We start from the raw sequence: 14,889 nt of genomic DNA, 5'->3' as shown, positions 1-14,889 counted from the left end.
AATGAGCACTGAAATGTGAATTCTCAATGAGCATACGGCTTTGTGAAGTACCAAAATACGGAGTGACAAAGGTGAGTCCAAGGGAGTCTCCACACCCTCGCGCAAGGTGCTACTGTGGCCAAGGGCCATTAAAACTGACCGAGGGCACCTGCGGACGTACCGCGCCCAGAGCAGAACTCTGGGCCACGCAGCGGCCCCGCTCTCTCCCGGGTGCTGCCAATCAAGCAGGTGAACCGAGAAAGCACAAAAGGAATAAATAACGCCGTGCGAAACGCCAGGAGCCGGCGTCCCTCGCTCTGACAGCTCCAGCCATCCCCACCTGTCCTCGCAGGAGGGCGGGGAGACGCTGCCCCACAGCCCAGCCCACTCAGGGCGAATCTCTGCACGCGGCAGGGCGGGTGACTGCCCGGCCGCCCAGGTGCAGCCAGCGAAACGGTGCGCGGGCGTCCGGCGAACGCGCGACCAAGTCCCAGAGCCGCCCGCGGCGGGCCGGGTGGGCGTGACGCCATGACGCAAGGCACGTGGGTGGCGCGCCGAGGCGGGGCGGGGCGGGGCGGCCGGGGGGCGGGGGCGAGAGGAAGAAGTGGGAGGAGGAGGCGGGGAAAGCGGGGGCTGAGGGAGGGGGAATGGCAGTTGTGGTGCTGGTTCACCCCAGCAGCCTTCCAGCCAGAACTGCGGAGGAGGTCTGGGGAGCGGCCGTCGGGCCCCGGTCCCTCCGCTCTCCCCGCCCCGGCTGAGAGGCGCCGCTCGCCGCTGAGGGACCCCCCGCACCCGCAGCGTTTCCTCGGGTTCCTGCCGTCGCTCGGGGGAGATGGGCCTGCTCGCCCGCAGCTCTGCGTCGCCGCCGCTCTGAGGAGTTAAGGTACGGCGGGCACCGCAGGAGGTTGCACCCGGGAGCGGGCAGGGTGGCTCCGGTTTCCGACCCGACGAGCTCTGGCCTCGCGCCCTTCCCCGGGACGAAAATGGATTCGGAAGCCCCGGGACTTGGGGGTGGGGGGCGAGAAGGCGCCCCCTTCGGCGCCCTGCGAGAGGGGCTGGGGCCGCGGCCAGCCGGCCCGGGGCGTGAGGGGGGGGGGGGGACTCGGGGCCTCGAGGGTCAGGCCCAGGACTGGCCCCTGGGTTGGCTGCGCTGGCCGGGGCGGAGCCCGGGTGTCTGTGGAGCGGGCAGCCGGCCCGGCAGTGTTGTGACTGCCGAGGCGGTGCTCCCCTGGAGCACTCGCCCAGCCCCTGAAGCTGGCGAGACCGGAGGGCGGCTGCCCCGGCGGGGCGGCGGGGGCGGAGCGCATTCCTGACGGGTGAAATCGGCTCTAACGGGACCGGCTTCCGGGCCTGGCTTGCACATTCGGGGGGCCGGGGAGGTTGGCCCCCCAACGCCTGGGGCGGTTGGGCAGGAAAGCCGGGAGCCGGGGCGGGTTGGTCCGAGCAAGCTACACCCCCGGTGAACCGTGGTGTGTGGCTCCGGGATCTTCCGGGATTGTCTTCCCCTGGACCTTCGTCTGGGTGTTCCCGGCCCGCACCCAGCAAGTAATGCCCCGACTTTGCATTTCCAGCTTTTATCAGCTGGGTTCCACCCTGCCCTCGCCCCCCACCTCCAGCCCCACCCTTTCCAGCGATGGACCGTGGAAAAAGAAGTTTAGGGTTCGTTAACCTCGCGTCAAGGGCAGTACATAGAAGAAGGAAGAGAGTGGCGGAGGCTAGGTCTGTGGGAGAGAGGAAGGTGGACTTTTTCCCCCGTTGGCCTTCGGAGGTAGAAATACATGAAGGATGCTTGCTTACTCTGCTTAATATTGGCTGTTCAAAATGTGGCAGAATGTTCTGTTACGTTGACGTTGAAAAGGGCATCCCCAGGTGTTGGCCTTAAATGTTAGTAAACAGTGGAGGCGAAAAGCAGATTTGCCCGGATCTGCTGCTGTGAAATGTTTGTGGTCTTTTCTTTCCTTTCTCTCTCTCTCTCTCTCTCTTTTTTTTTTTTTTTGGTAAGAACATGGCTGTCTTTCTATTGTTTTCTTGGCTGCTTTTCTTATTTTAACCTAGATTCATTGACCGTATTGGCTCGATGAAACCTGATGGTATGCCCAAGTTTTCAGCTTTGCCTGTAACCATGTCAGGGCACATGTTAATCACTTCTCTTTATAATTCAAGCCGCTACCGCATTTGCCTGTTAATGCGTCTTTAATGCTGAACTGTCTGAATCAAATAAAAATATACATATTTTTCTTTATATAGAAAATGGTGATCTTATCGTTAAATGTTTTTTCCTAGCTGTGTGCAATTCCATGGTGAGGATTTAGAATTAACTCTCGGTACTTAAAATTATGCAAAAAAGAATAAAACCACTTCTTTTATCAGTTAATTTTTTTGTTCTGCTTGGTAATGTTCTTTCTTTATTACTGTATACGATATAACTAAAGTTTTAAATTTCATGTGTCCATGGAAAATATTTAAACGTCATTGAAAAATGTCTTTCTAAGGAAAAAAAATTACACTTGGCAACTGACGTTTAATGTTTTTTTTTCCAGTATCTCAGTCTTCCAGGAGGACTCCTTTAAGATTAATTTTTTAAAACTGCAACATCATTTTAGGTGTTGAAACACAACCCAGTTTTTACTGTCCAGATAGTAGCTACTTGAAATTATTGTTTTATATTTCAGTTGATCATTAGCATTAATGCAAAAACCTATCCATTTTATTCAACCCATGTTGGAGTTTGCTTTTTAAATATTAATGATGATTTGTTGAATTTTTGGTACCTTTTTACTTATTGTTGCTTTATTTTCTTCCTGACATGAGGGACACTAAAATTATTTGTTTTTTAAAATACCTCAGTATTTTAGTGGAAAGTAAATATTCTTCTCAAGTGTGAACATAGGTGAAGTCATAAAGCAGTTATTTTTGCAGTTGTGACGGTAAGACCCTTGAGGTCACCTCTCTATTAGGTTCAGATGGAAGAATACTGCTTATTATTAAGTTGTTAAATGGAATTAAATATAGGTAAGTTGAGGCATTTTTAGACCATTTTAAACAGTCTGAGTAAATTATGGCATGTTCTGATTTTATTTTAAACACTTAGGTTTATTCCAGAAATTCTTTGGTTTCTAATCATTTCTTACACATTTTCTTTCTTTTTTAGTCTGGAGGGCACTGATGATTGAGAAATGTAGTTTTCTGGAATTTCCAAGGGGAGGAAAAAAGGCAAGATATCTGTGATAACATAAAAGTCCCTAGACAAGTGCTGGGCACTGAGTAAGCCGGAGATGAATTTGCTGCATTTACATCTGAATTGCTCACTTACATCTTCTCTACTCAGGTTCTACAGGAAATCTTGGGAAATTGTTTTTTCTGGTGGCACTAACAAGTGACAATTGATTGTCATTTACAGGCTGCTTCTTTCTAAGCTAATGCTCTTTTTGTTATTGCCTTTTTCTTAAATAAATGAAGTCCAAAAACTTTAGCATATTTTGGGCTGAAGGCCAAAATAAAGTTGAATTTCTAAATTTATATTTAATTGCATGTTGTATTGTATTTGGCAAATGAGCACACTATATAGCATAGTAGCAGTTTGGTGATTGTCTGAAAGGACCTAGGATCATACATGGAGTACTCTAGGTTAAGTAATGGCTTTGGTTTAACTCCTGTTTAGCAAAATGTTAATGGGATTACTAATGGAGAATAGCTAGGTTGTCCTTACCTGGGCAGTTTTTTTTTTTTCTTCCAAAAGTAGTTAACTCTTTTTCTGTGGTCTTTTAAAATATATTTAAGTTGAAGATGTCCGTTAACTGACAGAAGATGCATAACATTGAAATAATATATGCACAACCACACCTGCACAGCTAAGGACTGAGGAATAATATTCCTTTGCTAAACACATCTGTATTTCAGATGGTGGTAGGGGACATGGTAGTGAAATCATCTGGGTGTCTAAAACCTGGATACTTCATTTATTTTTCAAGAGCTATCATACGTCAGTGATACTTTCCAAATTAAAGTGGGAAAAATTAGCACATTTTGATAGTCATTTTTGCTTGCGTTGCTCTCTGTTGTAGTAATACCTGATGACTTTGTACTGGTAACATTGTTTTCTTAAGCCATGCCATTAGCCTTAGACCATTAGGTAGCCTTGGTCTGTTGATGCTAGCTAGTATTTTATATTAGAAGTCCTGTTCAAGAAGATTTTGTTATGTGAAATTTTCAATAAGACATAACTGATGAGGAATTGCTTTAATCCTGTTTGTGCATTAAATTATGAAACAAAATTCTATTCAAAAATAACCCTATTTTTGTTTTACTCCAAAAGAAACTTGAAAATTGAATCTTTGCTTCAAAAAACTGGAGTTGGTCCCTTAAAATTATGGTACACTTATCATTTTTTTTTTTTCTTTTTTTTTTGACAGGCAGAGTGGACAGTGAGAGAGAGAGAGACAGAAAGGTCTTCTTTTTTGGCCGCTGGTTCACCCTCCAATGGCTGCCGTGGCTGGCGCACCGTGCTGATCCGAAGCCAGGAGCCAGGTGCTTATCCTGGTCTCCCATGTGGGTGCAGGGCCCAAGGACTTGGGCCATCCTCCACTGCACTCCCGGGCCACAGCAGAGAGCTGGCCTGGAAGAGGGGCAACTGGGACAGAATCCGGCACCCCGACTGGGACTAGAACCCGGTGTTCCGGCGCCGCAAGAGGGAGGATTAGCCTAGTGAGCCACTGTGCCGGCCAACACTTATCATTTTCAATCTCTGTCCTGCTCTGGGGACCCCTACGAGTAAAAATAGCCCTGTCACAAAGTTAGCTGCAGACAGGTTGCCAGTTGAACAGACACTCTGGTAGAGGCAAGCTAGAAGGAAGGAGCAAACTAATTAGAAGGAGCAAGAAAACAGTAGAAGCCTTCCGGAATGTAATAGTGTTAGGCTTCAAGATAAATATATGTCAAAATATTAGAAATTGTCACAAAATAGATGGTCATTAATATGAATGTACTTGTGACTTCATAATATTGTCATTTGTCCCCCCCCAAATGGTATTCTAAATTAAATTATTCTTATGCCTGATTCAAAATGAGATATGTGAAAGTGCAAAAGTGTAAGAAACAATGCAGGCTCTATGATGGCAGGACCCATTCTTTTTGTTCAGTCTTAAGGTCTCAGCAATTACTCTAAAGCCTGACAATAATAGGTGTTGACTAAGTATTTGCTGAGTAAAGTATCTATGGTGTATGATGCTTATTTCATAACTTTCTCTACAGCAATGCTGTCCAATAGAAATATAACACGAGCCGCAAATACAAGATTTTCTGTACCACAGAAAAAATAAAATGAAATTAATTTTCATAATATAATTATTTAACTCAACATCAAAAAAATTTTAACATGTATTAATTCATGACTTTACATTGTTTTATTTAGATACTGAATAGTGTAACTCTAGCCACATTTTATATGACATGTTCATTTCCATGGAAAAATCTGTTTTTGATAGTCATTTTTTTGTAGTCTTTTTTTCTAACTGCTTTTTGAGGCCAAATACAGAATTGTGTATGTCATTGAACTAGAATTACTAAGTTGAATTGAAAGTCAGGGTACCTGTCTTCTCATAGTTTTATAACTCCCAAATGACTGCCTCAATCTCCCTTTTTATAAAAGGAGGGACTATCTGCTATTGTCTGTTTTATTAGGTTAGTATGAATTAATTATGCCTTTGAAACATTCTGAACTGCTTAGATAAGACTGTTATGAAAGAGATCTCTTTATTATTAGTAACTTGTCTTAGCAAAGCTCAATATAAAAAAAAAAGGAAGTCCCACTGAGACTACTGCATATGGAGTGTCCTGTTACCTTTCACATTGGAATCAGTTTCAATGAATAAATCAATACAAGGTGCTCTTGTAACTTATAGAATTAAAGAGAGTCTCATCTATTTTTTTTTTTCTCATCTATTTTTTCTTTCCAAGCAGTCTTTTTTTTTTTTTTTTTTTTTAATGTCTACCTTGTTCAGTGTTCAATTCAGGGTAAACATGACAGTCTCCTCAAACATAACTCTTTGATGAAAGCATTCATAATAATCTCTTGGCTTTTAAAAATAGTTATAGTACATTATTGTAGATATTAATGTCACCTTGCGTTGCAATAGAACACCAGAACTTCTTTCTGCTAACTGTAATTTAGTACCTGTTAAGCAATGTTTGCCTCTCCTTCCCTCCTCCCTATTCTCCCTACCTCTGGTATGCACAATTCTGCTTAGCTTCTGGAGATCTTGTTTGTTTGTTTGTTTGTTTGTTTTCTTTTCTTTTATTCCATATAAATGAGAACATACAGTACTTTCATCTATTTAAATATTGTCAGAACTGGTTTTATTTTTACAATAACTGGGTTGTCTTATGGGCATCCTTATATCAAAATCATGAAATAAGACCCTTTGGAAAGAGGGAAGTAGTGTGAGTTGGTTGGAGAGGAAAGTAAACTAACCATTTAGGAAAGGCTGTCACCTCAGGGTTTGTGATGTATAGCAGTGTGACAGTAATTCTTTTATACAGGCCTAGGGTGGTGGTGGTTACCTGGTAAGCAGTTGAGAGACTTCTGGTTATACACTTAGCCAGATCAAATAGCTATCTTCTTATAGCCATACCTTTAAATTTTAGAAAATGATTTTTTTTAGTGGAAAATCAGTGTGACAGAGATCTTCCATCTGTTGGTTCACTCCCTTTAATGGCTACAATGACCTGGCCAGGCAGTAGCCAGGAGCCAGGAACTCCATTCTTGTCTTTCATATGGGTGGCAGGGGCCCAGGTACTTGGACTGTCCTTTGCTGCTTCCATAGTTCCATTGGCAGGGAACTGGATTGGAAGTGGAGCAGCTATGATTTGAACCCAGCTTTTCAGGCTGTGACTTAACCTGTGTTTTGTAGCACCAGCCCCCCATCTATACCTTTTAATTTTGAAAGTAATTTTTTTTTTTATTATGGCAAGCATGTAATACCCTTTTTTGGGTATTTGGCCTTGCAGTTAATATACTCACATTCCACACTGGAGTGTCTAGGTTCAACTCCCAGCTCTGACAGTAGTTTCCTACTAATGTGGTTTCTGGAAGGAAGCAGATGATGATGGCTCAAGTGCTTGGGTCCCTGCTACTCACGTCGGAGATCTGGATTGAGTTCCCGGCTCCGAGCTCTGCCTGATTCTTGTGGACATTTATGGAGTGAAATAGGTAGGTGAAGGGGAATCTCCCCTCTCTCGCTCTGCCTCTTCCTCTGAAATAAATTGATTAAAAAAATCTTTTGGCATTTTGCATAAATGTAGGATTCTTTCCTGAAGTTCTTAGCAAGTATTCCTGGAATGTTGTAGTGGGTTGAATGATAGCTCCACCTCAAAAGATATGTGCCCATCCCAATCCCCAGAATCTGAGTGTTACCTTACATGGGAAGAAAGATCTTGGCATATGTAAGTAAGAATCTTGAGATGGGTTCATCCTCTATTGCCCAGGTCTCCTCAAATGCAGTAACAAATTACCCTGTAAGCAAAAAGCACAGGGATATTAGAAGAGGAGGCAGTATGGCCATAGAAGCAGAGATTACAATAATGTAGCCACAAGCCAAGGAATGCTTACAGTGGGCTTATGGATGCTGGAAGAGGCAAAAAACAGATTCTTCCCCAGAGCTCTGGGAGGAAGCATGCCTAGCTGAGTTTTGGAATTCTAGCTTCCAAAACTGAGAATGAAGCTATGTTGTCTAAATTACCCAGTTTGTGGTTATTTATTTATTTATTTTTTTTGACAGAGTGGACAGTGAGAGAGACAGAGAGAAAGGTCTTCCTTTGCCGTTGGTTCACCCTCCAATGGCCACTGCGGCCGGCGCACCGCACTGATCCAATGGCAGGAGCCAGGTGCTTCTCCTGGTCTCCCATGGGGTGCAGGGCCCAAGGACTTGGGCCATCCTCCACTGCACTCCCTGGCCACAGCAGAGAGCTGGCCTGGAAGAGGGGCAGCCGGGACAGAATCTGGTGCCCCGACCAGGACTAGAACCCGGTGTGCCGGTGCCGCAAGGTGGAGGATTAGCCTGTTGAGCCGCGGCGCTGGGCAGTTTGTGGTTATTTGTTACAGTGGCCATGGGACACTAATAGTAGTCAAAAGACTACAGTAAGCCAAAGGTCTGTACTTTATCTTTGATGTCATCCATTGTGATTATCAAGCAACAGATGGGGCCCGCATAGTAGTAGCCTAGCACTATGCTAGCTTGTATGCCTAGCTTGCAGCACAGGCATCCCATATGTGCGCAAGTTTGGGTCCTAGCTGCTCTACTTCCCATCCAGCTCTCTGCTAGTGTGCCCAGGAAAACAGTGGAAGACAGTCCAAGTGGTTGGACCCCTTCCCTCACATGGGAGACCCAGGAAATGCTCCTGGCTTCTGGCTGGCCCATCCTGGGCTGTTATGGCCATCTGAGGAGTGAACCAGCGGATGGAGGATCTCTCTCCGTTTCTCCTCCTCTTTCTTTAACTGTGGCTTTCAAATAAATAAATAAATCTTAAAGAGACAGACATCCTTCCTTTAGAATTCTAAATGTTTCTTAGAAGTAACAGAGAAGGTGACTTAATACCTTCCAGTCTAAGTGAACTTAAGAAAAAGTTTATACCCTTGGCCGGCGCAGCCTGTGGTGCCGGCACCCCGGGTTCTAGTCCCAGTTGGGGCGCCAGATTCTGTCCCGGTTGCTCCTCTTCCAGTTCAGCTCTCTGCTGTGGCCTGGGAGGGCAGTGGAGGATGGCCCACGTGCTTGGGCCCTGCACCCGCATGGGAGGCTTGGAGGAAGCATGTGGCTCCTGGCTTCGAATTGGCGCAGTGCGCCAGCCATAGCAGCCATTTGGGGGGGGGGGTGAACCAACGGAAGGAAGACCTTTCTTTAGGTCTCTCTCTCACTGTCTAACTCTGCCTGTCCCCCCCCCCCCCAAAAAAAAGATTATACCCTTTAACATACATTCTGTTGTTTTTGTTCATGCCTTCCTTTATTCTCCCAGTTTACCCTTTTATTCTTTACTTTGTAAGATGTGGTTCATGTTTTAAACAGGTTTTAAGATACAATTCCTTAACAGTCTCTCAGCTATATTTTGTGTCCTTACTAGGTCTTCCTCTCCTCCACATCATAGTGTTGGAATGCCACAGGGCTCACTCCCTACATTTCTCTTTTTATTCCCTTCATGATTTCATCCACACTCATGATTAAAGATGCCATCCATATAACAAATTGCAGATTTACATCTCTAGGCCAGACTTTTGTCCTAAATTCCAGGTTGGTCAAATAGGAGTTCGGATACATATTTCCACCTAGATAAAGACATCAAATTTAAGTCTGAAAATGAACTCCTGGTCATGGTTTCTCCCCACAACTTGTTTTTTATAGCCTTCCCCTTTCAGTTGGTAGCACTTTCAGTCTTCTGGTTAATCAGGCCAAAATCCTGTTTGCAATCCATCAAGAAATGCTAACAGTTCACTTTTCAAAATGTACATCAAAATATATCCTCATTGCTTCCCCTGGAGAGCCATCACCTTCTCTTTCCTGGATTATTGCAGTAATATTTTGTTTACTTATTTTTTAAAAAAATTTTATTTGAGAGGTAGAGTTAACAGTGAGAGAGAGAGAGAGAGAGGTCTTCCATCTGCTGGTTTACTCCCCAACGGCAGCAGTGGCCAAATCTGAGCCGATCCGAAGCCAGGAGCTTCTTACGGGTCTCCCACACAGGTTCAGGGGCCGAAGCACTTGGGCCATCTTGTACTGCTTTCCCAGGCCACAGCAGAGAGCTGGATCTAAAGTGGCGCAGCCAGGACTAGAACTGGTGCCCATATGGGATGCCGGCGCCGCAGGCAGAGGATTTACCTTCTGCGCCATTGCTCCAGCCCCTGTTTACTTATTTGAAATATAGATCAGCATAGAAGAAGAGAGCACACTCTGTCTTCTGCTACTTCACTCCCCAAATGCTTGCAACAGCCGAGGCTAGATCTGGCCAAAGCCAAGAGCCAGGAACTTAATCCTGGTCTCCTATGTGTGTGGCAGAGACTCAAGCACTTGAGTCATTACCTGCTGCCTACCAGAAGGTGCATTAGCGGAAAGCTGAATCCGAAGTGAAGGTGGGACTTGATCCCCAGCAATCCAATATGGATATGAGCACACCAAGTCATGACTTAGCCCACTGTACCACATGCCTGCCCAAATTGCAGTGGTTATTACACTGTTCATGCCGTCTCCCTTGCCCTGCCACTGCATTCTCCTTACCCCCTGTTATTGAGAGAGCGCTCTCATCCATTGATTCACTCCCTGTCTGCCCACCATGGCTGGAGCTGAGACAGCCCAAAGCTGGGTGCCAGGAACTCGACCCAGACCTCCCATGTGGGTGGCAGGTACCCAACTACTTGAACCTGCTGCTCCCAGGATGCACATTTGCAGGAAGCTGTAATCAGAAGTAATCAGGAGTAGAGCTGGGACTCAAACTAGACAGTGATATGGGGATGCTGGGCCAAATGCCTGCCCTGCATCTTTTTGTTACAGTAAAATAATCCATTTAAACTATCGCCATCTGTTTGGAGGTTGTAAACTGTCTTAATCTGTTTAGAGGCACCCAGAGTTTCCCCTTCTTTCTTAGAATAAAAACCAAAGTACTTACAGTGACTGATAACCCATACAACCTGGCCCCATTGCATTCTGCCCTATCTCATATTCTTTGCCTTGCTCATTTCCCTTTGGCCAGATTCTAGCTTCCTATTTGGTCCTGTCAGGCATGTTCCTCCTATGGGGCCTTTGCAAAGGCTGTTGCCTCTGTCTTGGATGTTCTTTCTCCAGATTTCCACAGGGCTAACAACTCCTTTACCTCTTTCACATCTTTGCTGAAGTGTCACCTTTTCAGTGAGAGACTGATCAGCCTATTGAAAATTATAATCAACACTAACTTACACTCCTGACCTTTTTTACTCTGCTTGAGTATTTTTCTACCTTTTAGCACAGAAAAAAAGTCACATTAAAATATTTAGATGAGGCCGGCTCCGCAGCTCCCTAGGCTAATCTTCCACCTGCAGCGCCAGCACCCCGGGTTCTAGTTTTGGTTGGGGCGCTGGATTCTGTCCTGTTTGCTCCTCTTCCAGGCCAGCTCTCTACTGTGGCCCAGGAAGGCAGTGGAGGATGGCCCAAGTGCTTGGGCCCCTGCACTGGCATGGGAGCCAGGAGGAAGCACCTGGCTCCTGGCTTCGGACTGGCGCAGCGCGCTGGCCTTAGCCACCATTTGGGGGGTGAGCCAACAGAAGGAAGACCTTTTTCTCTGTCTCTCTCTCTCACTGTCTAACTCTGCCTGTCAAAAAAAAAAATTAGATGAAAAATTTAAAAAATTGTAAACTTCTATATAAACCAATGCAGTTTTTATTAGTGTATATTTATAATTATTGAGCTAGAATGGTTTATGGATATAAGATAGGACTTGGTCTGTGAAAGACAATAAGGACTTTTGATTAGAAAAGATGAAGAAGAGTATTCCAGGCAGAGACAAGCATAGTAAAAGTCATGGAGGTGAAATTACAAAGGTTTTTTTTTTTTTTTTTTTTTTTTTTATTTAGCAAATGGGTCAGTTGGCTAGTGTGTGGGGTTTTTGTGTAAGAGAAAGACAAGAAACTAAGTTTAGTCTGTGGAGGGCTTTGAATTTCATGTAAAGTTTGAGATTTATTCTTGGAAAACCAGTGGAAATTCCTAAGCAAGGAGGGCGATGTGATAAATCAGACACCAGCAGGTTAGAGAAGGTTTGGTCTATGAAGTAAGGTAGCAGAGTACTGAGAATTTGCCTTTGCTTAATTAGCTGTGTAGATAAATCACTTAATTTGTAGACCAGTGTTCTCCAGTAGAGCTTTGTTTGCTGTCCATTGTGGCAGCCAGTAGCCATATAAAACTATAGAGCAGTTGAAATGTGACTAGTGCAATTGAGGGGCTGAAATTAAAATCTAGGTAAATTTAAATAGCCTCATATGTGGGTAGGTGTTTTGTGCAGTGCTTTAAGTTGCTTTTTGGGACACCTGTATCTCAGAGTATGTGGTTCAAGTCCCATCTATTAGACTTCCAATCTAGCTTCCTGCAAATGCATTCCCAGGGAGGCAGCAGGTGATGGCTCTAGTACTAGGATCCCTGCCACCTATATGGGAGACCCAGATGGAGTTCTTGGCTCCTGGCTCAGCCCTGGCTATTGCAAGCATTTGGAAAGTGAACCAGGGTATGTTTCCATGCTTCTCTCCCCTCTCCACCCACCTTCCTCCTCCTCCTCCCCAATAATAAAATGAAAAATAAAAATTTGAATAGCTTCATGTAATTAATGGTGACATATTGGACCAAAGTAGCTCTAGGCTTCATTTTTTCTCACTTATAAAATGTAAAGTTTAGTTTAGAATACTAGGATAGGTTCCATAGCCAAGATTTCAACAGTTTGCACCCACACAGATACACAAAGTATAAAGTACTGTTTGAAGACTAGTTTTACCATTAATTCTCATAGTATAACACATCAAGGACAGAGGTCTTACATGGGGAGCAAGTGCACAGTGAATCCTGTTGATTTAACAATTGACACTCTTATTTATGATGTCAGTAATCACCCGAGGCTCTTGTCCATTATCTACTTTTAACTCTAGAGTATTTTTTGTATTAAAACTGTGTGTATGTTTTACATGAGAATTATAGCTCTCTAGAACTAAGGGACCGGAGATGTTAACTGAGCTTACTGCCTAAGTTTTCAAATAATTAAACTGAAATTCAGAAAACCTGGACAGACTTGACTGAGATCTCATGCTAACTAGGTTAACATTCTCTTCTGTTGATGTACAACAATGTGTATTTTAACTGGCTGAGGAAATTTGATAGCTAGATATCTTTTATGAACTTATTTAAACTCGCATGTCTTTGAGTATTTGATTATGCTTGGCATTTTACACACTACTTTCTCTACTATTTCCCTGTTGGTGTATTGTTTGCCCTTCTTATGAAAGAGGACCTGGAATAAGCAAGCCAAAATATTTTTAATTTTTTAAAAGAGGAAAATGGAATAATAGTTCCTCCTCTCTATAACAGCTACTTTTTGTAATAAATTGGGTAATGAATATTATGTAAACAAAAAGCACCATTTTGTTATACCCCCAATCAAGAATAGGCTTAACTACATAAATGTGGCAGGTGCATGTTTGTGAAGCTGTTTAAGAAGAGCCATCTCTTTTGGGAGGCTTTGTAGCATATTGAAACAGTGTTTGTTTATTGTATTTTATTTATTTAAGAGGTAGGGAAAGAACTCCCATCTGTTGGTTCATTCTCCAAATGCCCACAAGAGCCAGGGTTGGACTAAAGCAAGCCAGGAACTTCTCCCATGTGAGTAGTTGGAACCCAACCACTTGGGCCATGGCCTGCTGCCTCTAAATGCTAATTAGTAGGAAGTTGTAGTAGGGACTGAAATCTAGGCACTCTGATGGAATGAAGATATTTCAAACAGTATCTTAACCATGAGATCAATAATTTATTCTGAACTTTTGGTTTCTACTTCAAAAATCACAGAAACCATCTTTTTTTAATACAAAAAATTGTTTATAATAACTTCAGTATAGTTCATAGATACAATTCAAAGAATATAATGATATTCCCTCCCTCCCTCTCTCTCCTTCCTTGTCTTTCAGTTTTTGAGATAATATTTTTTTTGCTTTAAAAACTTTTTATTAATATAAGAACCAATTTCATATGTTTCATAAATAAAATTCTAAGATAACCATACTTCCCTGTCTTCCTGTTCCTCCCTCCCTCTCTCAATCCCCTATCTTCCCTTTGTTTCTTTTTTTCCTTTTAATTTTTGCAATAACATAATTACAAATTACTTTATAATCACAGGCTTAGTGTACCACTTAACCGTAATGCTCAACAAGTAAATAGTTGAAAGACAACTGTACTACAGGAGTATAGACAAGAGCTAAAGATAATAATAAAATCATAAGATGTCAATTTCATTCTTACACTTTTTTGTGTATTCTGTACCAAAGAAAACATGATATTTGTCTTTTTGGGACTGTCATATTACACTAAGCATAATGGTCTTCAGCTGCATCCATTTAGTTGCAAAAGACAACATTTCATTCTTTATTATGACTGAGTAGTACTGTCCATTGTATATTAATAACATTTTTTTCCCCAATCATCAGTTGGTGGACATCCAGGCTGATTCTGTATCTTAGCTATTGTGAATCGAGCTGCAATAAACACAAGGGTACAAATAGCTCTTCCATGTACTGACTTCATTTCCTTTGGGTAAATTCCCAGGAGTGGGATGGCTGTGTCATATGGTAAATCTATATTCAGATTTCTGAGGAATCTCCATACTATCTTCCATAATGGTTGTACTAGTTTATATTCCCAACAGTGCATTAAGGGTAACTTTTTCTCCACATTGTCACAAGCATTTATTATTTTTCAATTTTTGAATAATAGCCATTCTAACTGGGGTGAGGTGAAACCTCATTGTGGTTTTTATTTGCATATCCCTGAAGGCCAAAAAAATCCTGAGCATTTTTTCATATGTCTGTTGGCCATTTTTGTTTCATCCTTTGAAAAATGCCTGTTCATGTCCTTTGCCCATGTCTTAACTGGGTTGTTTTGTTGTTGAGCTTCTTCAGATCTTTATATATTCTGGATATTAATCCTTTATCAGTTGCATAGTTTGCAAATATTTTCTCCTATTTGATTGACTCTTTTGTTTGTTGAGTGTTTCCTTTGCTGTGCAGAAGCTTCTTAGCTTGATGCTATTCCCATGTGTCTGTTTTTGCTTTTACTGCCTGTGCTTCTAGAGTGTTTTCTAAGAAGTCTTTGCCTCTGCCAGTATCTTGCAGAGTTTCCCCAATGTTTTCCTCTAGTAATTTGATGG

The 14,889-nt window shown here is 43.1% G+C and overlaps 1 protein-coding gene across 5 annotated transcripts in view; it reads left to right on the top strand.

The window, feature by feature from the left end:
- The first annotated feature begins 532 nt into the window (after nt 1-532).
- RNF19A (ring finger protein 19A, RBR E3 ubiquitin protein ligase) overlaps nt 533-14,889 on the top strand; it is a 64,233-nt gene continuing 49,876 nt past the window's right edge. For 2 of the 5 annotated variants that reach the window (XM_089336396.1, XM_051843961.3), the window contains exon 1: nt 599-862. The gene's annotated coding sequence lies outside the window, so the exon portion shown is untranslated. Of the gene's footprint in view, nt 863-1,550; nt 1,748-14,889 lie in introns of all 5 variants that reach the window. The other 3 variants (XM_008255794.5, XM_051843960.3, XM_070075367.2) reach the window with 3 other exon arrangements.

The sequence above is a fragment of the Oryctolagus cuniculus genome, chromosome 6, assembly GCF_051225735.1.
Source record: "Oryctolagus cuniculus isolate XC-2025 breed Fujian yellow rabbit chromosome 6, ASM5122573v1, whole genome shotgun sequence".
In the NCBI taxonomy this organism is placed as follows: domain Eukaryota; kingdom Metazoa; phylum Chordata; class Mammalia; order Lagomorpha; family Leporidae; genus Oryctolagus; species Oryctolagus cuniculus.
The sequence above is the reverse complement of the archived record's forward strand: the minus strand, read 5'-3'. Positions and strand labels throughout refer to the sequence as shown.